Source organism: Sminthopsis crassicaudata, chromosome 1 (assembly GCF_048593235.1).
Source record: "Sminthopsis crassicaudata isolate SCR6 chromosome 1, ASM4859323v1, whole genome shotgun sequence".
Classification (NCBI taxonomy): domain Eukaryota; kingdom Metazoa; phylum Chordata; class Mammalia; order Dasyuromorphia; family Dasyuridae; genus Sminthopsis; species Sminthopsis crassicaudata.
In genome coordinates, this window is record NC_133617.1 from 695,985,365 (window position 1) to 696,013,335 (window position 27,971).

Consider the following 27,971-nt stretch of genomic DNA (forward strand, 5'->3'; position numbering starts at 1 on the left):
AGGTACCTTGGGGCACAGTGGGAGACAACATGTAAACAACTGCACGAACAGGAGGGACACAGGATAAACTGGAGATGATCTCGGAGAGCAGACCTGAGGCAAATGCCTGATGAAGAGCATTGGGAAAGGCTTCTCATAAAAGGTGAGGCTTTAGCAGAGACTTCAGAGGTCAAAAAAGGCTGGGAGTGGACATGAGAGCTTTTCAGGCAAGGGAAAATGGCCAGGCTCACTGGAGTGCAGAGCGGGGGGCTAAAGTATAAAAAAGACTGAAAGGTCAGAAAGGGCCAGACCACAGATGGCTTTAAGAGCCCCAAAGAAGAGCTTGTATTTGTTCTTGGGAGGGATCGAAGGCTGCTGAGCTACCTGAATCAGCAGAGGGGTTTAGTTAAGCACACTTTAATAGCTGAGTGGAGGACAAGGGGAATGGTGACAGCCATAAGGAAGGCAGAACCAATAGCAGGCAGAGAAGAAAAGGCACAAGAGATGGTAGAGACAGAAATTCATCAGGGCCTGGCTTTTGAATAGTCCTAATTAGTGCCCAGGTTGTGAGCCTGGCTGACTAGGGAGACAGGGAAATCCTGAGAAGGGCAGGGCTGGGGGAAAGGATACAGTTGTTCTGGACAAGGAGAGCCCCAAAGACTGAAGAGTAAACACGATAAGATGGGAATCGGGCATGCAGGGAGAGGAGGAGAGGAATCTCACTGAGAGCCCCCAGATTCACTTCATTTCCTGGGTTCCATTTGGGGGAAACCCAGCCAGTCAGTAACTGATTATGTCTACTACATGCCAGCTGCAATGCTGAGCAAGCAAAAGACTTTCTGGAAAATCTCACAAATTAACCAGGGAGACAACAAGCAAACAAATGCATAGAAACAAACTATATACAAGTTAAATGGGAAATAACAGAGCAAAGGCAGTATGGGGAAGGCTTGCTAGAAAAAGCTTAGAGAAATGCCATTTTAGACAACTCTGAGGTACCACTACACATCTCTTAGATTGGCTAATATGACAGGAAAAAATAATAAATGTTAGAGGGAATGAGGGAACAGTGAGATACTAATGCATTGTTGGTGGAGTTGTGAAATGATCCAAGCATTCTGGAAAACAATTTTTTTCTCAAAGTGCTATCAAACTGTACACATCCTTTGATCTAGCAGCATGTCTACTGGGTCTGTGTTACAAAGAGATCATAAAAGAGGGAAAGGGACCCACATGTGCAAAAACGTGGCAATCCTTTTTGTAGTGGCAAGGATGGAAACTGAGTGGATGACCATCGATTGGAGAATGGCTGAATAAGTTATGATATATGAATATTATTGAATATTATTATTCTGTAAGAAATGGTAAGGCTGATTTCAGGAAAGCCTAGAAAGATTTACATGAACTGATGTAAAGTGAAATGAGCCTTTATACAGTAACAACAAGATTTTATTATGATCCACTTGATAGATTTGGCTCTTCTCAACAATATTGTAATTCAAGGCAATTTTAATAGACTTGTGATGGAAAGAATCATCTCAATCCAGAGAGAGAACGATGGAGACTGAATGTATATCAAAGCATAGTATTTCCATCTGGTTATTGTTGTTGGTTGTTTGCTTGTTTATTTTTTTTTTCCTTTCTTTGATCTGATTTTTCTTGAACAGCATGATGAATATGAAAATGTATTTAGAAGAATTGCACATGCTTAACCTACATCACATTGTTTGCTGACTTGGGAGGGGGTGGGGAAAGGGAGGAAAATTTGGAACAGAAGGTTTTGGAAAGGTAAATGTTGAAAACTACCTTTGCATATATTTGGAAAAATAAAATAGTATTTTTTTTTTAAAAAAGGAAGGGTTTTAGTTGACTTTTGAAGGAACCTGAGGAAACCCAGAGGCAAAAGTAATGAGGGAGAGCATTCCAGGCATTGAAGCTTGTTTGTAGAAAAGCCAGAAGGCCAGTGTCATAAAGAATACAGGATGGGGTATCAAGTGGAAGAAGAATGTAAAGGTAAGAGAGAGCCAGATGCTGAAGGGATTTGAATACCAGAGGGTTTTGCATCTGATTCTGGAAATGACAGGGAGCCATTGGAGTTTATTGATCATGAATATGACATGGCTAGATCTGAATTTTGAGAAAATCCCTTTACAGGATAATTGGATGATAGACTGGAGTGGGGAGAGACTGGAGGCAGGCAGACTCCACTAGAAGGCTATTGGAATAGTCTTGAGTGTAAGGTGATGAGGGTCTGCACTGGGCAGGGGGGAACAGGAGAAGAGAAGGGAGCACATCTGAGAGATCCTAAATGTGAAATTGATAGCACGAGATTAGATGGGGGGATGAGAGAGAGGGAGAAGGCCAGTGTGACTCCTAGACTGGGTATCCCAGGGACCGGGCACATGCCCAGTGGTTGCTCTAGACAACAAAAAGGTTTTGGAAGGGAGAAGCAGGGGGAAAGCGCTTAGTCAGTATCACAAGGCTGCAAACTAGTACAGATCTATCACTACAGAGCAGCACCTTTTTGCAATTATGGTCTCAGAGAGATGCCTAGAGCACTGAGGAACTGAGTTCCCCAGGGTTACCCTGTTGATATATGTCAGAAGTAGAGTTTAACCCAAATTTTACTACCTACAAGGCCAACTCTAGCAAAATTATGACTTATTATCAGTAAATGTTTGATTTGTAGATTTATTTTGTAGACTTATATGCCCAGGGTCACATAAAAATGTTGGGGGTGAAAAGGGGTTGCAAGAGGAAAAAGCCTGAGAAGCCTACATGCACTATGTCGCCTTGACTCTCATTTTACTATAATTTACTATAATATTTGATCCCCCATTTCCCCTTGTCTAATTTGTATTTTTGTGTACGAAGTAAAAGGGGACGTTATATGTCTTCGCGTAGGTCAAGTACAGGTGAGAACACCCAGGAGGCCAGAGCACCGGTCCTGGTATCAGTATTCAAAGAATGCCAGGAATTAGCCACCAAATAATCAAGGACATCAGAAAGATCTATGAGCAGGACCTAGGGCAAAGGCAGCTTGAGACCAGAGGCCAGCGGGCAAGAATACAGAAGAAAGAACAGGGCTGCAACTCTCCCCTCCCTTTTCTCAGGGGCCTCCTGTCCACCTCCCAATGTGCCCTTTGGAAAGCTCCAAGCCAATTCTTCTTCCTTCCATATCTCTTTCTTTTATGTCCCTTCTCCAAAGCCTTAGGTGGGGAGATCCTGTGACACAAGGAGCTGTCTGAAGGCTGGCCAGCTGCCAGAATTTTTGCCTCCCAGGGAGACCTTTCCCCTGTCATTCTCCTTGTAAAATTTTACTTTGGCCTGCTACTGTTATTTATGAAAGGATCCATCTTCTCCAGTAAGTTCAGTCCTCCCGACTGCTTTGCATCCTAACCTCCTCAGTCTCCTCAGCTCCCATTCCCTCTGTCTCTTCTCTATCACCCATACAGAGGAGCAGTCCTAGATAGCCATTAACCACACCAGATCAACTACATTTGCTTCAAGTACCTCATCACTAAAGCAACAAATAGAAAGCATTTTGACTTTTTTTTAAATTAATTTTAAAATTATAATACTTTTGACAGTACTGGATTCAAGTTTGGCTTCCACCATTTCCTGATCCTGGGTAAATTCTCTAGTTCTCCATTACCCTCTGTAACCTAGAGATTAATGCAAGGATCAATTAAGAAAATATATGTGATATTGGATTACTTGTCTTCTGGGGGAGGGGGTAAGAGGAAGGGAAGGGAAAAAAACTTGGAACACAAAGTTTTGTAAGGGTGAATGTTGAAAACTATACATATGTTTTGAAAATAAAGAGCTTAATTTAAAAAGAAAGAAAATGTGAAACCTGATACTTAGTAACAGATTATGCAAACAGAACCTAACTTGGACCTTTATTATCTGACTACTTGCAGTTCCTGGGGGGGGGGGGGGAGGGGGAAGGCATGAGTTGGACCTGAACCTGAACCTGAACCTGAACTAAGTCTTACTGAAAGAAATAATAGGTAAGTAGTGATACCAGGGCCTGGGAAACGCAGGGCCTGAAAATGGATGGTTGATTTTAATGAACACATTCTTACTTTGATACTTTGATAGATCAGTGATTTTTATCTAGTGGGAATGTTCCTTCTGCTGATGTTATAGAGAAAAATCCTTTCATACTATCCTGATATTACAGAGTTTCCATTAAAGAGGATCTCAAGACCATGTCCAATTCATGCCTAAAACACAATTTCCACAACCAACAAATAGTCAACCAGAAGACCTCCATCAAGGGGGAGTCCACTTCCTCCTAAAACAGGCCATTCCATATGGTATAGATGAGAGGCTCTTCATCATTCCAGTGGCCTGACTCTGGAAATTCTCCAGTTTATAATAAAAATAATAATAACTAAAATGTATATGGCATTTAACAGATTCCTTTCCTACCAGCAGCTCAGCTTGATTTTGACTCATGAATACCATGCTTTCCCCCAAGATAAGTTTATCACTCAAAATCTCATCATCATTAGGTTTGATAAGTATTTCCCAGATATTCTTAGTTTCCTGTTCCCCCTGAATGGAGCAAAACAAAAACTCTCCCCCTAAAGTCTCTCTGCCCCCTTTCAGGTTCTTTTTCTTTATTGTCTTCCCCCAGTAGAAGGGGCACCTAAATAGACAGAATATCTATCATGAAGTCAGGAAGACTTATCTTCATGATTTCAAATCCGGCCTCAGACACTTACTTGCTGTGTGAACCTGGGAAAGTCACTTAACTATCTGCTCCTGTATCTTTGTCAAGAAACCCCAGTTGTGATCATGAAGAGTTAGATGAAGAATGAACAACAAATTAGATTGTAAGTGCCTTGAGAAAAGGGATTACTTTTCTTTTTCTTACTTGTATCTCTTGGCACAGTGCCTGGAACACAGAAATAGAAGCTTGATAAATGTTTATTGACGACTGAATATTGTCCTAAGACAAACCATTCCATTCTTGGATAGCTCTATCCAAGCTAATTACTCTATTACTAGGAAACTGGTAACTTGGAAGCCTAAATTTCTGTCTTTGTAACTTCCACCACGGATGGAAGGAAGGAAAGAAAGAAGAGACTAAACAACAAGTCTACTCCTTTTATTCATCTGATCTTTCAAGCACTGAAGGTAGCCATTAGGGGTCCTTTTCATTTTATTTCTTTCTTTCATCCAATATGGACTTGAAGTCCTTTGTCATTCTGGCTGCCCTCCTCTGGACACTATTTCATATATAATAATAATACTTTAAGTTTTGTACAGAGATTTACATATATTATAAAAATGAATAGATGAATAAAAAAATTTATTAAATCTTTATAGGTGTCAATCACTACTTTAGAGTCAGGAATACAAATCTGACCTCAAATACTTACTTATTAGCTTTGTGACCTTGGGAATGTCACTTAAACTCTGATGGTATTAAAAAAAATTTTGTCAAGTGCTAGAGAGATATATCTGGTCTCAGACAAGCTACATAATCCCAGGCAAACCAATTAATCTCATTTACCTCAGTTTCCTCATCTGAAAAATGAGCTGGAGAAGGAAATAGCAAACCCCTCCATTATCTCTGCCAAGAAAATCCCCATTGGGGTCTCCAAGAATTGGATACCAATGTCAAACAACTAAACGGTAGCAAGAGATACAAATACAGAAAGCAAAGTTAGCTCCACGACAGGCTTACATTCACATTGGCTGAACAACATTGACATGAGAGGTGACTGGTTTGGAAAGGTTACTCGGACGGTGAGTGGGTTGAGTTAGGTGAGTAGACTGATAAGCTTCATCCAGCAAATATGGTGGGGTTGATTGGATGGGGATGGCGGTGGACAGTTGGTAAAAAGAAGGCTGGAGAATTGGTGATGAACAAAGACAGATGGGGAGTCAGAGTCTGAGCAGCTTGAGTGACTGCTAGTCACGGCTGGGCTCTGTTACACGTGACCCTCCTACAGGATGTCCAGAACTGATATGGCAGACCAGATATGGTCTGGTCTGAGCAAAGTACAGCCTGACTCTCATTTCCTTGTTTCTGAAAGCCATGCTGATCTTTTACGAAGTCCAAAGTCATATTCGCTTTGTTGGCTGCCATATCACACCAATGACTCAGTCTGAAGTTATGGAAAAGTACATGTCCCTGATCTTTCCCATATAAACTGCTATGTTACCCCCACTATGCTGCAGAATTGATTTTTTGATCCCAAGTATAAGACTTTAGGTTTATCCCCATCAAATTTCATCTTATTAGATTCTGCCCAATGTTCTAACTTGTTGAAACCTTTTTAAATCCCGGCTTTGTCACCTAGTATGTTAGTTATACCTCTCGATTTTATCAGCCTATTTGAGGAGGCCATCCCTGAGAGTTCAGCATCTAAATTTTACTGAACCAGACCATTATCACAAGCAGAACTGATGTCAATAACCATCCAGGCCTGGCATTGATCCAAAAAATTTTTTTAAATAATATTTTTAATACAGAACATCATAACAAATACTCATAATCTCCAAGTTATATGGAATGAAAAGCTTTCAAAATATAAAGACCTTTAAGAAGAAATAAAAATCATGTACAAAAACTCTGAGGTACGTAATGCCCCCACATCCTGTCTGCTATAAAACTGGCCATAAGATGATCTCAGTAAGGCCACAAAAGAAGAGCTTTAATGCCAACAGTTTTAATTAATCACAAAATAGTGTTATTTTATCTACCTGTATATAGAATATTAATTATAAAATAGCAATGTGAGAATGCTAACTTGTTTCAGGACTGTTCTTATCTGAAGTTCATTAAAAAAAGATGAGATTGAGAGGAATAATAATAATAAAGGATACATACAGTGCAGAATTTTGATTATACAGATTATACACATATATACTTATATAGGAGATGGCTACAGATATATCAAATATATCTTCAATGCCAAATATTAAAGTTTTATAACAATATTTAATACCAAGACAATTTTATAGGAATTTCCATATATATTATATTACATATGATATTTTGTACTAATATCATCTACTACTAGAGGACTTTTGTTCATTTTATAAAAGAATTTAGAATAATACTCTCAATAGTGGAATTGTAAATATAGCTTACTTTGCTGTATTATGTATTGCTTTATATATTAGATATTTCCTCAGTTCATAGAATTTTAGACCAGGGATGCCCCAGAGGAGAAATCCTGAAGAGTGAGTCATAATTAAAATCAACTGATCCAGGGGTACTCTAGATTAATGTAGTCATGTCCACAAAAATTTTGTATGCTAATATGTGCTTTCGGCCACTAGCTATCAGTTTCAATAGCACAAAGAAAACAATTCAACTAATCTAACCAAATTATCCTTACTAAGATTGTTCTAATGTTTCCTTAAATTGTTAAAAATATTAGTATTAGTGAGGTGATTCAAGCCAGTTCCAATGGTCTTGTGATGAAGAAAGCCATCTGTACCCTGGGAGAGGACTGTGAAAATTGTGTGGATCACAACACAGTATTTTCCCTTTTTTTGTTGTTGTTTGCTTGCATTTTGATTTCTGTCATTTTTTAACTTTTTGATCTGATTTTTCTTGTGCAACATGATAATTGTGGAAATAAGTATAGAAGAATTGCTCATGTTTAATATATGATTACTTGTCATCAAGAAGAGAGTATGAGAGGGAAGGGAGGGAAAAAATTGGAACACAAGATTTTGCAAGGGTTAATGATGAAAATTTTCTTAAGTATATGTTTTGAAAATAAAAATCTTTACTTAAAAAAAGTATTTTGTATTTAGCAGCCTTCCCCCCCACCCTAAATTTCAATTTGCATTCTTTTAATTCCTGGAAATTTTATCATTCCTTTTACAAATTGTAAAAGATCCTTCTACTGGATAGCAGACATGGTATTTGCTGATACACATTAACTAGAGATGATGACCTTTGAGTAGCAAAGCACAGACTATATTGAGAAAGAGTAGTGTAATTACTCATGGGTAACAGGAGTCAGAGTTATTTAGAGGTCAGTCCTATACTTAGTTACAACACCAGCCCCCCAAGAGCTGGGTAATGCTGATCTGCACTGAGGATGCTTTTGAGTCTGGATTTGGCCCTGCAAGGGGAGAAGGGAAAATCTGAAGCACTCATAATCCTGGGAAGAGGGAAAACTATGTGTGCTATAGAGAAGCTGTGTACACCAAGAAAAACTCAGCTATTCAACAATGTTAAAATTCAGAATAGAGACTTTCCATATGATTATGCAATACACATGTGTGCTTTGACTATAAATCAACAAGGACATCATATTAAATTTCAGGTAACTTTTTTTCCCCTGTTGTCTTAAATAGCACTAACCATTGGTTAGAAAACAATACATATGTCAACTAACTTTTAATTTAGTATTATTTGTTTAAATTCTTTTCAGACTGAACAATAACAACACCATTAGACTTTTGGAGACCTTTATGTTGTTGAGGCAACTGGGGTTAAGCAACTTGCCCAGGGTTATCCAGCTAATAAGTACCTGAGTCCATATTTGAATTCTTGAACTCCTGACCCCAGACTCAATACTAGCTTAACCCCCTTTTGGGGGCTTGTGATTAAAGAAGAGCTCGTTTACACTGAATTTAGGGTCAAAAAGGGTTAGAATTCTGGACGTTGCTAATTACATTACAAATAAAAGTTTCCTGTCCTCTCCCCAGGTCAGATATATATATATGAAATTTAATTCTGCATGGTTTAAGGCTACAACAAAAGTTCTTTCAAAAGACTTATCAACCACAGATGTATGCTTTGTGGGCAATGCCCTGAGCGTCTGTTCAAATGAGCTTGATTGAGATCTTTGTTCAGGAAATTAGTGATCCAAACCTGACTGGTGTTTACTGGCTGTGTGATCACAGGCAAGTCACACAGATCCCTCTATTTACCATCAACCTCATGAATTTTTTTTTTTTAAATTTTCATTTTGGTTTTTTAGTTACAAATTCCCTCTTTCCCTTTTCTTTACCCATTCCATCTCAGAATCATTTTGAATAAAATGTTTTTCAAACCTTACAGCACTTAATAAGTGTAAGAGATTATAACACCAAAGGGCAATTGGGGCAGCTAGATGGTGCAGTAAATGGAGTGCCAAGCCTGGAGTCAGGAAAACTCATCTTCCTGGGTTCAAATCCAGTCTCAGTAACTTACTGTATGACCTTGGGCAAGTTACTTAACCCCAACTTCCTCAGCAAAAGCAAACAAACAAATATTTATTGATGTGTGTGTGTGTGTGTGTGTGTGTGTGTGTGTGTGTGTGAGTTTGGGAAGAGGGCACTAGCAGTTTAGATGGGGGGGAATAGGGGTGTGGGAGCTGGGAAAGGCTTCATTTGATGGTGATAAGAGATGCTGAACCCTGAAGGACTCCAGGGATTGCAGATTACAGAAGTGAAGGTGAAAGTGCATGAGAGTCAGTGCAAAGGTCTGGAGATCAAAGAGGATCCAGATGAAGCACTGTGGATGTGCAGTGACGTGTAAGAAGTCTAGAGAGGGAGAAAGGAGCCAGGTGGGGAATGTGAAACTCCAAGCAGAAGTTTCTATTTGAGTTAACTGGGAGTGGTGGGATGTTGGGGAGCAGGGGGGTGATAACTAAGCTTTCACTTTAGGAAAATTACTTTGATGCCCAAAGGGTTATAAAACTGCATATCCTTTGACCCTGCAGTGCCATTACTGAGTCTGTATCCCAAAGAAATCATGTGCAAGAATGTTTGTGGCAGCCTTTTTTTTTTTTTTTTGTGGTGGTAAGGAACTGGAAACTGTGTGGATGCCCATCAATTGGAGAATGTTTGAATAAGTTATGGTATATGAATGTTATGGAATATTATTGTTCTGTAAAAATGATGAACAAGCTGATTTTAGAAAGGTCTGGAAAGACTTATACAAACTGATGCTGAGCAAAACAAACAGAACCAGGAATAGATTGTACCTAGTAATAGCAAGAATGTGCAATGAGCAACTATGAAAGACCTGGTTCTTCTGATCCAAAGCAATCCCAATAGACTTTGGAGAGAAAATGACATCTGCACCCAGAGAGAGAATATGGAGACTGAATATAAATTAACACATGCTATGTTCACCTTTTTTTTTTTCTTCCCCCCCCCCATTTTCTTTTTCTCTCATGGTTTTTCCCTTTTGTTCTGATTTTTCTCTCCCAACATGATCCATAAAGAAATGTGTTTTTTTTTTAATGAATTTACATGTTTAACCTAAATTAATTTTAACATATTGAACATGTAGGGAGCTGAGAAGTTGAGAAGCCATCAAGGATGAGAACCTGGTGATGGGAGGATGAGGGGGCTCCTTAGCAGTTAATAGGGAACTTCATTAAAGAGGTGGTTTTGGGGAAAAAGATAACGAGTTTTCTTTTGCACATGTTGAATTTGAGGTATCTGTGGGGCACCTACTAACTTCCTATCTCCTCACCCCAAACAAATAACCCTATCTAATAACATGGTAAAGAAAAACACCTCAAATGCAGGTCATGTCTGAAAACGTCAATCTCTCCAGTGGACAGAACGCTGAGCCTAAAATCCAGATGGCCAAGTTCAAGCTGGCCTCGGATACTCAATAGCTGTGTGACTCTGGAGAAGTCTCTTAACCTTTGTTTACCTCAGTTTCCTCAATTGTTAAATGGGGGTAATAATAGCATCTACCCCTAGGGTTTGCTGTGAAGATCAAATGAGATGATCTTTGTCAAAAAACCACTGCTGGCACATAGGTACAACATAATTATTTCCTTCCCTTTCTCCACAGCATATATTCCACTATGAAACACAGACCCTTCTTTTTGGTCGAGGAAGATAGTCGAGTTTAAAAACTTAAAAGTTCATCCAAATATGGAAATACATTTAGAAAAATTGCACGTTTAATCTATATTGGATTGCTTGCTGCCTAGAGAAGAATATGGGAGTGAGAAAAATTTGGAACACAAGGTTTTGCAAAGGTGAATGTTGAAAACTATGTTGGCATATATTTGGAAAAATTAAATTAAATTAAAAAATAAATACTGAGAGAGACAAAAACAAGCTCATCATCCCTTCCAAGTTTTTTCCCCTGCATTTATTTATATCAACACAATCCTAGAATCAGATCAGCTGAGAAAGAAAGAGCTTAGTGTAGAATGTAACAGAAATCATTTCCTTTAACAAAATGGACACATACATTTCTATTTTTTTTTAGAAAAGTCTAATGCTTCTGTTTTAAATATTGGAATTGAACTGCAGTATTAAGCAAACAGGATTTGCCATTGACCCTTGTGATGAAATAGGGGTAAAAACCTGCATCCTGAATTTCAACTCATTTTTTGTGGCCCTGACCCAAATTCTTTGCAGCTGAGTCATAGCATCATCACCCATGAGAAGAGAACACTGGCTGAGTAGTGGGGGTGGGGGTGAAAGGACACATACTGGAAAGCTATTCTTGGGGCTCCAGGGCTTTTTTTGTGTGTGTATCTCTGCATCATGACTGAGTATTTTTTATGCATCAAAAGAGCAAGCAGTCAGCACCATATTTGCTGTATTTTTTTTGAGGCAATCTTTATTTCAAGGGGAAAAAAATTTTTAATAAATCTTTGTGAAAGAAATTTCCTGTGTCAGAGTATCTAGCCAAATTTCTGGTTTGGAAAATATAAGGCCACATGTGGCCTTATAGATCTCTGATAAATTTTGTGTAAGATAAATTTTATTGCACATATGTTTTATTTCTATAACTTTTTGCATTGCTAAATAAAATTATGTCCAAATAAAACTGCTTGATTTCTTTATTCCACCGTAACATGCCTCAGATACTTATTAGCTATGTAAATTAATCTCTTTTAGCCTCATCTATAAAATGGATATAATAATAGTACTTACAGGGCAGTTGTGAGGATCAAGTGAGAGATAAGGGATAATGGTTAGTGCCTTTTAAATAAGCTCTTTAGTTCATTCTTTATTTTTTTTTTAAATTTTTATTTTTTCCCTGAGGCTGGAGTTAAGTGACTTGCCCAGGGTCACACAGCTAGGAAGTGTTAAGTGTCTGAGATCAGATTTGAACTCGGGTCCTCCTGAATTCAGGGCTGGTGCTCAATCCATCACGCCACCTAGCTGCCCCTAGTTCATTCCTTATAAAGAAAAATATCATCTTAATTTAACTATTCTCTAAATTTGGGCTTGTTGTCATTGGATCTCCTACCTACAATCATAATATTTAGCCACAAGACAGTTACGATTACATAGAATAAGGAATATACACTTGAGATAGGATGGCCAATATTTTAGATGATTCAGTAAGCCTAAATCACAGGCATCAATAACTTACCTCAGCATGTTATAGGTGACACCATTATGGTTTTTTGTGGGATATGTAGTACACAAAACAGCAAGGTAAATAAAGTCTGTCTTGCATGACTTCTCTCATTTCTTTCTGTGCTCTTTTTTCAGAATCCCTGGGTGCTAATAGTATGACCACGCTGACCATTTGTTACAAAAAGCCTCACCAGGGGATGGCCCAATCAGGTCTGCCAAACTCACTTTTAAATTATTTGAACTTTACCTCCTAATTTGGTGTTACAATTGCATTCTGGATAATGTGATATTTTCTCATGCAGAGAAGTGACTTAAAGATGGAAACAAAGGGTAGGATAAATAGGCCCTTCTTTTGATAGAAGTTATTCATATTAGAATTCCCTCAGGGATCAATCCTGGAACTCTTCTGTTTTAACATTCTCATAAATGATTATACAGCACCATGAAGAACAGGCTCAGGAATTGGACAGACCAATTTGGAAGTAGGGAGGAAGAAGGCAAAGTGTAAACAAAGGCACAAAGGCAGAAGCAATGAGTGGTCTAGTTCAGAGAGAGGGGATGAAGGGGACACATGGAAAATAAAGCTAGAAAAACAATTTGGCAGTAGAAAACCTTTCAAGTAGCTGAATAACAGTAAAAAGTCACATTTATAGAAGTGTTTTAAACAAGTTCCTAGCAACTGCCTTATATAAAGTGGGTAATGCAATAGTATTATCACCATTTTACAGATTTAAAAAATAACAAACCAAAAACGGCTCAGAGTTTATTGAAGTGACTTGCCTGGGATCACAGAGTTGGAAAGGACCTCAATATTTAATGCAAAGAAATTTGATGGATATTGCATCTACAAATCTAACACTTCTCAACAGAGTGAGTGGAATCATCTGTGCCTTCTCATAACCCCCCCAACTGACCCTGTGTCCAGGATACTGACATCTCTGTCCCCTGGCATTGCCTGGGTACCAATGGAGTCCACAACCTATCCATCAGCTCCTCCTCCCTCCATAGCTGTCCCTCCTCCTTCTAGAGTCACATTTCTCTAATAATAACACCTTCAAGCCGCTTCTCCTGGACAGTTCTTGGTCGGTAATAAGAGTCCCCTGGGTCTAGTCCTCACTTTTTAAAAGAGGCATCTGGGGCCCAGAGAAGCTGTCATTTGGCTAAGATCACCCAGGGTTTAGGGCAGGATTGGAACCCAGGGTACCCTATTCATGCCTGCTTTGAATTATACTCAAACTTTTGTGAAGCACTAATTACGATGGACCAGGGTTAACCTACAACACTGTTTTTTCTCAAGATTGTAGTATTTCTTGACTGATTTTATAACAAATGATCCATGTTTAGATCTCAAGTAACTACTGTCAGTCAATCAACAAGGATTCATTAAAGACTTTCTCTGAGCCAGGCACTGAGCTAGGTACCATCCAGACCCAGACAACAATAAAACCGTCCCTCAGAAAGTTTACTTTCTATAGCCAGAGGGGGAAGACAACATATATACCTAAAAATATATAGAAAATGAATGGTAAACATGTATAGGGGAAGCTCTAGTTTCTGAGGGAACCTGGAAAGGCCTTATTTAGGTGGCTGTCTTTGAGCTGAGTTTTCAAGGGAACGAGGGGATCTAAGAAGAGGCTGCAGTGAATGGGACACAAGATTGTCAGGTGGGAGGAAGAGCCTCTATCTACAGCCACATAGAGTAAGCCATGTTCCACTGGTCCCCCTTTCCCGCCTGCCCTGCCCTCCACCTGCACGATCTCAGGTGGCAGCAGCAGCAAACGCTGGGAAGAGGCCCTTTGTGCCGCTTCCTCTGGAAGGACGCTTGAAGGAGCCCTTGAGGACTGGAGCAGGAGGGGCCCCTTGCCCGAAGCCCTGCTGCGGCTCCTCACGGCACCAAGCCAGGCTTCTCCTCTGCCCTCCTGCCACACCCTGCTTGCTGGCAACATTCCCCGGCATCAGCCCATGGCTCACACACCTTGCCCACACACGGCCTTGTCCACACCTCCCTCCCCTTTGTCTGTAGGACTGTATCATGGCATCCCTTTTACAGCTGTTCTCGAGGAGGACCACAGGTTAGGAGTCCCCTGGGTCTAGCCCTTCTCACTTTATAGAGGAGGCATCTGGGGCCCAGAGAAACTGAGTTATTTGGCTAAGATCACTCAGGGTTTGAGGCAGGATTGAAACCCAAGCCATTCTAGCTTCAGATCCAGTGCTCTATCTACTAGATAACAAGACCTCAGTTATGCCATCAGCCTGAATGATTCCCTGATAGTGGACAAATTAATCCCAGGCTCCACCTCTCAGATATAAAGAAAAAGCTGCTCCCTCTTTCAGAGCGTTTTAAGCATTTAAGGAGGCTGGGGAATATTGCTAAGACTTTTTATATTCCTGAATGAAAGACTATTAAAGTACAAGGCAGTATTAGTGCCCATGAAAAGTGTTTAGTGAGTGCATCTCCAGCTCCCCCCTCCCTAGTTTTCACTGCCCACATTTCTAGTATGACTAGTTTTGTTTGTCTAGAATATCTCATTGGTAAAGAACATTTCGTCAAGCACGCCTTTGCTTCCTAAGCACATATTCATAAAGTGATGCTAAGGTTGTCAATATCACTGACAAACAAGAGATTCCACACAGGTGGATTTTTCCAGGTCAAAGAAACTTAGCTCTTAAAAAAAAAAAAAAAAGTTCACCATTTTTGGATGGTTAAAGCCTTTTATGATGTATTCCACAGTTCCCTGCATTTGGAAGTAAGGGAAAAAAAAGAGAATTAACCTTTCCTTGATGACTCAGTTTTCATTACAAACATCAATTATTGTACTACAAGACAAATGCCCTCAGTGCCTGCATCAGGGTCGTTTTGTTTTTTATTTTTAATAAATTTCCTCTCTCTTTCTTTGCCATGAATTATCATTTCTCTGCAGTTTGAATGCCTGCCTCTAAAAGACCTCTTTCCCAAATCTTTCAATTTGCTTTGGCTGAGAAATTAAACAAACAAGTTTGATAGAATTTTGCCAGGGACATTTGTAGGAGTAAGCTAAAAAGAGATTCTAAGGACTCCCAGGGCTGTGGTTATTGGTTTTGTTTTGTTTTTTTAAATAAGATCTCTGAGAAGCCATATGTGAATCCACATGTATCTCATACCAGGTGGGAGGAGGGTGGTTCTTTGGCTACAAGTAGGAAAAATGAAAGGATGCAAGTAACAAGAAGTGAAGCATCTCAACAGAGACAGAGGGAGCTAACAGGCAGAGGTGAAAGAAGGAAGCAGGGTACGACAAGCTTGGAAGGAAGGGCCTGCTGCTGAATCCACTTCCCCTTTTCTCCTTTGAGGCAGCTGTAGTGAAACAGTTAAGAGATTCCAGGCAGTGACAGGATTTGGAAACAAACAGAAAAATCATCAGACCCCAATGTGGTCCAATTGGCACCAGATCCCAAGTTCACTCCCCAAGCCATGAGAGGTCTTGGGTCCCACATTTCCAAATCTCCCTCTAATGATCTGGGGTTGTGAGTTGAACAATAATTGTGAGCTGTGCTGTGTGATCTATATTCCTCTGCCGACTCCGTGGAGGATACTCAAGGAGACAGAGCAAAATTAAACCTGCTGGCTTAACATTCCTTCCCAAGTTTGGAGTAGCCTATGCTCTGTCTAAAAGCTGCCAGGGTAGGGGAGACACTGAAGATGACACGGCCTGGCAGTAATTTTATTTTTTTCATTAAATCTTTTTATTTTCAAAATATATGCATGGATAATTTTCATCATTCACCCTCACAAAACCTTGTGTTCCAAATTTTCTCCCTCCCTTAGACAGCAAGTAATTCAATATGTTAAACATGTGCAATTCTTCTATACGTATTTCCACATTTATCATGATACCCAAGAAAAATAAGATCAAAAAGGAAAAAAATGAGAATGTAAAAAAAACCAAGTAAACGACGACAAAAAAGTAAAAATATTATGTCATGATCCACACTGAGTGCCCACAGTCCTCTCTCTGGGTGCAGATAGCTCTCTATCATAAGTCTATTGGAACTGGCCTGAATCATCACATTATTGAAAAGAGCCACATCCATCAGAATTGATCATCATATAATCTTGTTGCTGTCTACAATGTTCTTTTGATTCGACTGATTTCACTCAGAATCAGTTCTTGTAAGTCTCTCCAGGCCTCTCTGAAATCATCCTTCTTATCGAACAATAATATTCTATAACATTCATACACTATAACTTATCCAGTCATTCTCCACCTGATGGGCACCCACTCAATTTTCAGTTTCTTGTCACTACAAAAACAGCTGGAAGTACACTTATTATGTGTTGATTATTACATTCTCTGCCAAGAGAAAAGTACTATAGGGAGTAAATTTGATTTGTCTGTTCCTGTGAGACGGTGACTCCATACAATCACGTGCCTGGGGCTTTGGGAAATTATAGCAAATTTGTGAACTAGGGTTTTGCAGTAGGAAAAAGAATCCAGAACTAATCCTGATTGGGGAAATTCATAATTGTCCACTGCTCCTAGAGAAGAGGTCAAGAAAAGACCTCAAGAGAGGGGTTGAGCTGGGAAATAGAGAGGAATCTACTCTTTGAGAGGTATAGAGAGCATGTCCAGCCATGAGATGGAGTACCACAACTGTCATGAAAAGACTTTGGACAAGCCCCACTTCCTGACCTTTCCTACCAAACAGAATCAGACTGATGAGTGGCTGTCAGTGTCACCTTATGATTACAAACAAATAAGCAAAGGCCTCTGCAGAATAAATATATAATAGGCCTGCAATTTAAAATGTGCACAGATGCTATTATAAGTGACAGAGTAGGTGTTTGCACTGCTTCATCTCTGTGGAGCCCTGAGGATTCCGGAAGTTCCCAGGCAGTCAGCCAACAATGCATTCAATATTATTACAGTACTATTGTCATTAATAATACTAAGAACAAAATCACTAACAATAATAATAGTTGTTTGTCAGGTACTGTGCTAAGTGCTGCTTTACAATCATATGATTGTAACAACTGTGGGATTAGGAGCTGTTATCCCCATTTCACAGTAGAGGAAACTGAGGCAATCAGAGGTTAGGTGATTTGTGCCCTAAGTTATATAGTGAGTATCTGAGGCCACATTTGAACTCAGGTCTTTCAGCTCTCAAGCCCAGTATTCCATGAGCTGCATCACCTAGCCACCCCTAGTTATTTACTGCTTATAGTGTTTCAGGCACTTTCCTAAGTGCTAACAATAGAAAGAAAAGCAAGGAGTTCACATTCTGAAATCCCACAGAGTGAGATTGAAATCTTATGTTATTCAATCATGTCGGACTCTTTTAGACCCCATGTGGGATTTCTTGGTGAGGATACTAGAGAGGTTGGTCATTTCCTTCTCCAGCTCATTTTGCAGATGAGGACACTGAGGCAAACAGGGTGAAATGACTTGCCCAGGGTCATGCAGCTGGTACAAGTCTAAGGCTAGATTTGAACTCAGGAAAAAGATGTTTCTGATTCCAAACTAGACTACCTGGCAGGTCCGGATACCCCTTCAGCCTTTCAGGGTCTGAGTAGCTGCGTAGGGTGGGGGCCCTGAGAGAGAGAAGCTTCACTGGTTGGTTAAAGACAGATGACTCCATGCAGAAGCACTTTGGTTCCCTTTCTTTTTTCCATATTCCATAAACTATGTGGTAAAAGAATGTTGAGAACCAATACCCCTCAAAGGGTGGCTGGAGGTCACTGCCTCAATGTGGTCTGGGGACTTCAAAGCCATAGATTTCAAGATTTGGGGCTTTTATCCCCTGAAACAGCAAATGTCACAGTGTGGCAAGGAGATTGGTGGGCATGGGCTGAGTCCTCTGATAGCTAGAGGAGATAGGGAAGCCCTTTGGGAAGGCTGTTCCATGCATGGACCAGAGAAGATATGAGTCGGAAGCCTGGGATCAAGGATCATGGCACCTGGGGTATGACACTGATATTATATTCCCTTGCTAGATAATTAATATAGTAACATGCTGTCTTCCTGCAGGCTGAGGGAAGAGAGCACATGAAATGATTTGGACTTTTTATACTAGCAGTCCCAGTACTAGAGCACTTCAAATGTCACATGCAGGGGACACCATAGTGCCACATTAGTGAAATTAATTCCTTAAGTAAGTTATTTAATGTCCCTGGACCAAAGTTTCCTTATCAATAAAGGGAGAGATTTGGACTAAATTATTTCTGAGGTATTTTCTAATCTCATATCTGTGCTCCTTTATTAGAGTATTTGGGGGGGGGCTTTTATTTTCTCAATCATCAGTAATAGTGCAAGTATTAACTTGTTTATTTTAAGAAGGGATCATTATGCTTTAAAAGAAAAAAAAGAGAGGGGTTGAGAATTGCTAAACTGAACATTCATTTCATGGATTTCAAGACGTGTCTTTTGATTGCTCTAATATCTTTTCTACTATCTTTCAGGTCCCAGTTATGTTCTAAATCATTGCCAAATAAATGATTTTTGGATAAGAAATGTGTTCCTATACTCAAGATTCAATGGGTGTGTGTCAGACTTTTTAATGAACTAGGCTCCTGGTAAATGGAGTTATATCCAGGATACTGTGGATACATAATATTTAAAAAAAAAAAAAGTACCCCAGAGTCAGCTAGATCTTCCAAACAAAATAGGTACTTTGGTACCATCCCTAATGTTGTGGAGTTATTTCTTACTTCCACACTTTCCATTTTAAACTGTAGTAATGGCAACTTTGTCCTCATGAGACAGGGTATTCTATCAGTCAGGGATGCCATTTGGGATAGTTGAGATATGTATTTAAAATATCTCATAGGAGAGACTAGTTTGACTTGTTTCTCAGAATGAGTAATTAATTGTCTATGCATTAGCTAATTGTGTTGGGAGTCCCATAGCTCAGAAGCTTGAATATAGGGAAAATAGGGGAATAAGGGAAAATATAGGTGAGTGGATCTCTTAAAAATTGAATGAATATTAACACCAAACCTCCTTAATAAATAGGGAGGGTGGGATAGGAGAGCAAACCACTAGCCACTTATGGCCTTAATTTATTCTATCTCAGTTTCTTTCTGTGAGATTATCTCAAGGGAAAGATTTGATTAAGGAGGGAGATGACAGATCTGTGTCCTGAAACAGAGGGAAATGCCATGCTCAGTGAAATTAATAAAAGATACATTATTATGAGGCTTTACTATAATGTGAAATACTATAACTCTTATCCTGTGGCTGAATTTTCACAGAAAATGTTTTTTTCTGACAATTCGTATATCAATTTCACAGTATCCCACTTGCTTTCAAGGACCAGTTATATTAGGTATGCAAACTCCTGGGTATAAACACTTGTGGTTTTTCTCCAATGACATGTTTGGGAAAGTACCTTGACTTTTAGACTGGCTTGTATCACTATGCTAGCTATGTGACCTTAGACAATTCACTTCATGTATTAAATGAGGGACTTGGAATAGAGAATGGGCCCCTCATAATTTTTGTAAGGGACTGCATCTGCAGGTAAGATGTGGACAGAGTAAAGGGAAAGGAGAGAAGAAGGGAGGGAAGGAGCACAGAACTCTCCCAAGATAGCTTGAGGTTTACTGACTAGATTTCTTTCCTAAGGGCCAAGCCTCAAACCCAAATCACTCTTACTCACTGATTGGCCAACAATAGGTCCCAGGCCAAGCCCCATCAGCTCATTTTCAGGTCCTGATTGACTCAGAATAAATGTAAATAGCAATCATTTCTGAGCGTCTTCTCCTTACAGATTTATTTATTTAATTGGATTTTATTTTATTTCTTGGACTAGGTGAAAGAGTCCATTCTTTGCCTCAAATGCTACCTAACCTTAGTTACTGAATGGATGCAGCCTCAGTAAAAGTGAGACCTGTTGAAGGCCTTAACTGAAACAGGCTCCCATCTCTAGTCATCCTGATCTGTATCTGTCCACTGGACCCAGATGGCGATGGAGGGGAAAGTGAGGCAAGTGACCTTGCATAGCCCTCCCTCAATTAAATCCAATTCATTTGCATGTCATGGAGTCACCTCCCGGATGTCATGGTCCCCTCTGAGAAAGAAGGACTCCACTGGCAATATATATATATATATATATTTTAAATGATCATAGACTCTGGGTTAAGAAGCCCTGGACTAAAAGATACTTAAGGTTCTTTCCTTTAGTTATTTAAAACCACTCATGGCATGCCATCTCTTCTATCTCTATCTCTTGACACCCCAACAGATTCTCTAATTGTCTTCCCTAGCTCAAATCCATCTCCTCTGGAAGACTTTCCTGAGCACCCCAGCTCATGGTAAACTCTGCTCCTACATATAGTACTCTATTTACAAGAGGGAAGTGGGGCAAGAGAACAAAGTACAAACTCTTTAAGATCAGAAAGATCCCTGGGGACTTCTTCCTACAACCTAACCTTGGTGCTATTCTCCAACCTCAGAGAAAGAGAAGAGGTGAAGGGAGAGAAACAGACAAAGTCAGAAACAGAGAGGGAGAGAGAGAAAGAGAGAGAGAGGGAGGGAAGGAGAGACAGACAGAGAGAGGTAAAGACAGAGGCAGAAAGAGAAAGTGACAGAAAGATAAACAGAAACAGAGAGAAAGAATGAGAAAGAAAAAGGACTAAAAAAGGAGAAGGCAGGAAGAGAGAAAGACAGAAACCACTGGCCAAAGGGTCATTGCTGATTGTAGGAATCCCCTTCTTTTCTTCCAGCTTTGGGTATTCCTGGGAAAACCAGAAAGGCTTAAAATGCTTCTATAGCACTTTGAGTATGACTGATAGGGCACATTCAGGATTTATAGGAACCAGAAACTCTGATCTGTGTTCAGATCAATATGATAGATTATGAATCTTTTGAAGGCAGGACCCATGTCTTATATTCAATTCAATTCAATAAAATGTAGGGAATTCTATATGCACAATAAGTAATAGAGATGCAAAGATGAAAACCCCCATAATTCCTGCTCTCAGAAAGGGTACAATCTAGTTTGAGGGGAGAAGGGATAAGCCATGTGAACAAATAACCATAATACAAGTTACAGTGGTCCAACAGGAATGAGAGACTGAGGAGGGAGACTTGAGGATAGGATGGGGGGAGAGAAGGACAGGCTTCATGGAGGAAGCAGTGCCCTCAAAGGAAGACAATGATTTCAACAGGCAGAGTTAAGGAGGAAGTCTATTCTAGGCGTGGGAGTTAATATTTACACACGGAAGTGGGAGGAGACATGAGGAAATCAGGGAAAATATAATTATCTAGTTTCATTGAAATGTGCTGTGAAGAGAAATAGTATGAACTCAAGCTGGAGGAATAATGAAAATATTTATTAATTGAGTCAAAAGTAAGCTCCCCTACTCTGCACCCCAAATTCAACGAACAATGGTTACGAGCCATACTGTGTGCAGAACATCGTGAGTGAGGGTAGGTAGGTGAGTAAAATATTTTCCTTGGGAGTTTCCTACCAGTGCAGGCCCAGAGTGGTGATCTTTAAGAACTGCTGATAGACTTGTGGCCATAATCCTTTTCAAATTTACCTAGGGTCCTCCTACCCTTACCCAGGGACACATAGTATGCCCTTTAGTTTATATTCCAAGAAACTCCTGCTTGGTGGGCCCAGGTAGAGCTGGTATTGACCCGGAGAGGCCAGAACCACTTCTGCCTTCTGTGAGGCATGAGTAGTAATCTGATACCAGGATCCTACTGGGGGAAATACAAAGATTAAATGTCACAGCGGACTAAGTATAGGCCCCAAGTCTGGCTTGCCCAAAGCTTGAATGTGACCCACAGTCCTACTATAAATGATTTGTTGGCAATTTTCCCCTGCTCCCTATCTCCATTTCTGTGAATCTGTCAACAGTGTCTGGCTCTTGGGCTGTTTATTTGGAATTGTCCTCTTGTTGGAAGGCCAGGCCTCCCTTGTCTCTCAACCATCCAGCTTTCATATAAATACATCTTGTATGTTATTTTATGCTCATCAAAACATAGAGAAAACATGGTACGTGGAATGAGTGCTAGATTTGAATGCAGAAACCTTGGCTTTCTTTTTCTATTTAACAAGAAGAAGAAAAAAAGAAAGGTGGTGAGAGAAAGAGGTAGTTTGGGAGAGAAAGGCAAAGTGTGACGTAATAGGGAGGGAGCAGTTCCTAGAATCAGGGAGATCTGGGTTCAAGTATTCGGCCAATATGTATTTGCTACCTGACATTAAAAGTATCTCAATCTTTCAGAGGCTTGGGGCATAGTGGAGCATTTTCTACACAGTTTCCCATTCAGTTGAAACCACAAGCCTAGACTAAAGGAAAAAAGTTTTCTCCCCACTGCCATCTGTGTTTGTATATATGTGTATGTGTATATATCCATTTACATATAACACAAACATATATATGTGCAAATATGCTTACCTTTGCATAGGTATATAAGACTATGAACTATAGAGTGAGCCTTTCAAAGACATTTTAGAGGTAGCAGATCTTTGGGATAATATGGAAAAACACATTCCTTACCTTTATGGAGTTCACCATCTGGTGGAAGGAAACCCTTGTGAACAAATAGCTCTGACACAAAATAAAACCTGATCACTGGAGGAGAGCAGCCACTGATGTCTTAGGCAGAAGAGACTCCTTTTCTCCATGCATTCACATTCGCCTCCTCCCAGCCTCTGCACGTCTGCTCTCCACATCCACTCCTGCTCCTGTAGCTGACCACTTTACCCTCTCACTGGCTACCTGCCCAGCATCCCTCACCCTGTGCCCATTGCTCCAGTGACTGCTAAGTATTCCATTTAGTTGATTTCTCTCACTCTGAATCAGTTCATGAGGTAGCCTCAGCTGGCCTCCAAGGAGCTTGATACTCATTCCTTTGTGACCTCCTCATCACATTCTCCCCAGCAGGGAAACCAGGCCATTCTGGAAGGGCACACTTCAGCCAGTGAGCTGCATCCTGTCTGCCCCTACTTTAGATATGTGCTCTAGTATCTCTGCCTCACGGACAGGTGGCCCACAGGGTCACGAAGTATCCCACACACACCTGAAGGCCTGAACACGGCAATGTTTGATGCCGCTAGATGGCTCAGGAGTTGGGAAGATTCACCTTCCTGAGTTCAGATTCAGCCTCAGACCCTTACTACTGGACTCTGGGCAAGTCATTTAAATTTGTTTGCCTCAGTTTCCTCATCTGTAAAGTGAGCTGGAGAAGGAAATGGCTAACCACTCATGTATCTTTTTCGAGAAAACTCCAAATGGGGTCACAAAGAGGAAACAACTGAGAAAGATTGAACAGCAATAGCGAGTGTGGACTCAGACCCATCTGAGTTCCAAGCCAACCTCAGACACTCACAACTGTGTGACTCGTTTACCCCAGTTTCCTCCTCTGTAAAATGAGCCGGAGAAGGAAACAGCAAACCTCTCTAGTGTCTTTGCCAAGAAAAATCCGAAATGAGGAGTTTTCTCAAACAAGACACCACTTCCCTCACCTCCCTCTCTCCATCCTTTGAAACTTTACAGCATCCATCAGAAACTGAGGCAGAAAGAGGTCCTCCAGCTGGTGTCTGAGGTTGGATGGGAACACCTCTCCTCCCTGACCAAAGAGCTCTCCTTGCCTCTCAGGTTAAGCTTTATCTCACAGTCTTCTCCCTCCCCTCGAAAGGACCCTGAACCTCATGCACCTGCACTCCATCACTCATCACTGGTTCTTACCTGTCTGCCTGGAAACCTGCTCGTATGTCTCCCAATCCTTTTTTTTTTTTTTTTTTTTTTTTAAATTACCCATTTTTGAATTTTCTAACTCATTTACCTGTTGTTTTATCTCTTTTTCCACACCTTCCCTGCTAAATTTCTTGAAAAATATTTGTAATCAAAATCACCTCTCTCCCAATACTGACTTTTATTATATTCTTCGATAAAACTGCCTCTGTTGAAAAGTTGGTACGGTGGGTAGAGTGCTAGTCCTGGAGTTAGGAAGACACAAGTTCCAATGTGGCCTTATATGTCTACTAACTGTGGGACCCTAGGCAAGTCAGTTTCACAATTAGTATTTTAAATAAGGATGAAACAATAGCACCTTCCTTCTAGGGTTGTGTTCAGAAAAATGAGTTAATTGTAAAGCTCTCTTAGTCCTGTCTTCTTTCTAAACTCTAAACTTTTCAGTAATTTTGCTGCTGCCTCCATAAAGATTACTCCCAGATTTGTCTCTCCAGTCTTGCACCTTTTTCTGAGGTCTCTACCCCAGGGGATCTTAACCTTTTTGTGTGTCACAGACCCCATTGGCAGACTCATAAAGATCGGATTCCTTCTCAAAATAATGTTTTTAAATACATAAAAGACACAAGATTTCAAAGGAAACCGAATGTATTGAAAAAGCTACCAGAATATTAAAAGTAACAATGACAGCAATAACAAATTCACAGACCCCTAGGTTAAGAACCTCTGCTTAAGAAGTAGCAGAGAAGCAAAAAGCTAAAGCTCTTAGCACCAAAACCCCTCCAAAGAGACAAGAAAAATGTACCAGATCAAATCCCGAGGGGAAAACCCAAGAAAAACCAGTGAGTCATGTTTCTAGCCAAGGTCCGCATAGAGTCAGAGAAGTATATGGACACTTGGGTCTGTCCAAAAATGGCCAACCACACTAAGGTCCAGGGAACAACTGGGTACTGGGGCAAGAGGTGGCCTCGGACCCATACCAGGAACTGCACAAGGCCCAGTTTTGGATCACAGATCCACACCCAGAGCCAGTGTTCAAGGGTAAGGAGGGATCACAGGCTCCAGCAGTGTATGGAAAGAGAAGTAAGATCAGAAGCAAATAGCCAAGGTGTGGTTCAGACCACAGGCACAGAACAGAGATTTGGTTCCAGCCTCTAAGCCAGTCTGAAGCCTACAGAACAATAGCCAGTACAAGAATACCAGAAAAAAGTATAACTTGGAAGCAGCAAGACTTTCTACCTGGCCAACAGTGGCTGAATTCAGCTGCAGACCATTATTGCTGAGATCCAAACCCAGATCTGAAACTTGCAGAGCTCAAACGGACTTTCCTGGATCTGATTACTTTGGGATCAAGGAGAGTTTGCAAGCTCCCAGCGTGAGATCCCTGAGATCACAGAACAGCCCATCACTCAATACATCAAGAAAGCAATAACAGGACCAGTCCAGATTTCCTACAAGTATATAGTGTCTGCTGCTAATATCAAATCTGAAATCAGGAAGTAAGCTGGGAGAAGGAACAAATAACCCACTTTAAAAAGCTATCATAACATGTATGTTCTAGACAAACTCAGGAATGGGGGCTGCACCTTTTCTGAAATATTCTTTGGTCAACATCTTTTAAAAGCAACAAGCCATCACCTAATATTTTCTTAACTTTCAAATATATTTTGTTTCCCCTTTCTTTTTAGTCTCCTCTGAAAATCAGACACAACAAGGGTCATTTGACTGAGTAATGACTAAGGTAATTATTTGACCTAGGAATGATCTCCCCATCCCACCCTAGCCCCCTGCCCCATCCCCATGAGCTCTGCCCAAAGAATTGTGGGTACTGTTCCTCAACCCCATCTCTAGCACCTTGTCCTTCTAATTTTTCCCTATAAATTTATCTTCTTTTTAAAAAAATTGTTTATTAATTTTTTGTTTGCTGAGCCAATTGGGGTTAAGTGACTTGCCTAGGGTCACACAGCTAGGAGGTGTTAATTGTCTGAGATCACCTTTGAATTCAGGTCCTCCTGATTTCAGGGCTGGTGCTCTGTCCATTGTACCACCTAACTGCCCCTAAATTTATCTTCTTGCCCTGGTTCTTTGCTGACTTCTTTTGGAACTCTTTAATTGGCATCATGATTATAATAAGCTTTGCTCCTTGTTTTGGAGATGGGCCCGAGCCTGCAAATTCTTTTAAGATATTTCACGATGCTGGTCTGGAACCTCAACCTTTTTGGGGTCCCCTGAACTCCAACAACTCTAAGTGCTGCTTTTCAGTAATTGTCCTTTGTCTTGAGCAGTGATTTTCCTTCTAATAAGGAAACTCCCCTTACCAATGCAACTGTTGTGTCATTTATAGTCCTAGAGATTTGCATGAGTCCTTTGAGCAGTTAATTACTCAGCAATTACCTAGGATCACCAAGTCAGCAAGATCAGGCACAGTCAGTCCCTTAACCCAACTCTGACGCCAGGGTCACCTCTCTATTTACTATACCACTATACTTCTCAGTTACTACTACTGCCAGTTTTTTGCATAATTATAATTAATGTGATGTCTGTTTTCTTCATTCTTTATCTTAAGTCTATCCATATTTCTTTGAATTCTCTAAAGTTGTCATTTCTTATGGCACTAATAGAGACGAGGCGAGGGATAAGAGATTAAAACTAGATGGCACAGTGGAAAGAGTAACAGGTCCAGAGTCAGAAAGACTCATGTTTCTGAATTCAAATTTGGATTAGGCACTTATTAGTTGTGTGTCCCTGGGAAAGACACTTAATCCTGTTTGCCTCAGTTTCCTCATTTATAAAATGAACTAGAGAAGAAACTGTCAAAACATTCCAGGATCTTTGCCAGGAAAACCCCAAATGCAGTCATGAATAACTGGACACAACTGAAAAAAGTGAACAACAAATAAAAATGTCACTAATGATGTGTGCTGATTAAAAAAACTATTTATTCAGTTGCTTGTAGCTTTATAGTGACAAATTAAGCTATCATAATTCTGTTAGTAGGATCATTGGGTCAAAGGGAAATATCAATCTTGTAGTCCTTGTGTGGAGTAAGGTATGGTGAAGAACTTACAGATTAAGCACATATTGATCAAAGACTGCTAGCTAACGTAAAATCAGGCCTATAGGCCCCAGTCACTTGAAGGCCTAGGCCGCATTCTTTTGCTCAAATAGGGATTAACCTATACGTGGCCTGGCCGAAGAAGCTATAAATCACATTGCCAGCTGTATTCCACTGACCAAATATGACCAATCACAACCTATGGAGGGTGGGATTTTGAAGGTTCTTTGTCTGAAATGTATTAAAAGTCGTGAGCATCTTCAAAGGAGTCCCTCTCTCCTGCTGTGAATCTGGCTCACAAATCAGGATGGGATCTGCTTCTTAAGATTCTAATAAATAATTCTGCTTTTCTATGAGTGATCTCTGAGTAGTCATTTTGAGGTATTTTCTATCCCTCAGACCCTTATCACACCCTTATTGTCATACTGCTTTCCAAAAAGATTTTTTTTGGGGGGGGGGAGCAGGGAGAAGGAAGGATATACAGAGCTGACTTTTTTGGTGTGGAAACTCCTTCCACCAAGCTTGTTCTTCTATGACTTGACAGTATAAGAGAGTTGTTGGGGAACTGAGAATTGAGGTAATAATAAATAACTATCTTTATATAATGCTTTATTGTTTGTAAAGCACTACACAAATATCTTGTTTTATCCTCACAACCCTGAAAGATAGGTAGTATTATTAATCTTATTTTATAGATGAGAAAATGGAGACAGAGGTGACAAGACTTGCAAGTGTCTGACCTCAGCTTTTCCTGACTCCAGGCCCAAGACTCTACCCACAGCACCATCTGGCTCCATAGAGAAAGGTCAGAGACCGGCTGGATAGGAATACCTGATGGGTGTGTGGAGGTAACCGAGTTAATCCAATCCCATTCATTTTCAAGTCATAGTTTTCTCATTGTTTTGGAGACAACTGGGTTCCAAGCCTAGCAGTAGGAGGAGATACTTT

At 40.2% G+C, this 27,971-nt stretch overlaps 1 protein-coding gene and 1 long non-coding RNA gene across 8 annotated transcripts in view; one reads left to right on the plus strand and one right to left on the minus strand.

Annotated features, from left to right (window-relative positions):
- CNBP (CCHC-type zinc finger nucleic acid binding protein) overlaps positions 1–27,971 on the minus strand; it is an 82,619-nt gene that overhangs the window by 42,020 nt on the left and 12,628 nt on the right. The window lies entirely within an intron of this gene.
- LOC141551740 (uncharacterized) lies at positions 15–27,829 on the plus strand. The gene is made up of 4 exons (XR_012484944.1): positions 15–142; positions 12,427–12,501; positions 25,657–25,709; positions 27,719–27,829. It is a non-coding gene; the product is annotated as an uncharacterized LOC141551740 (long non-coding RNA).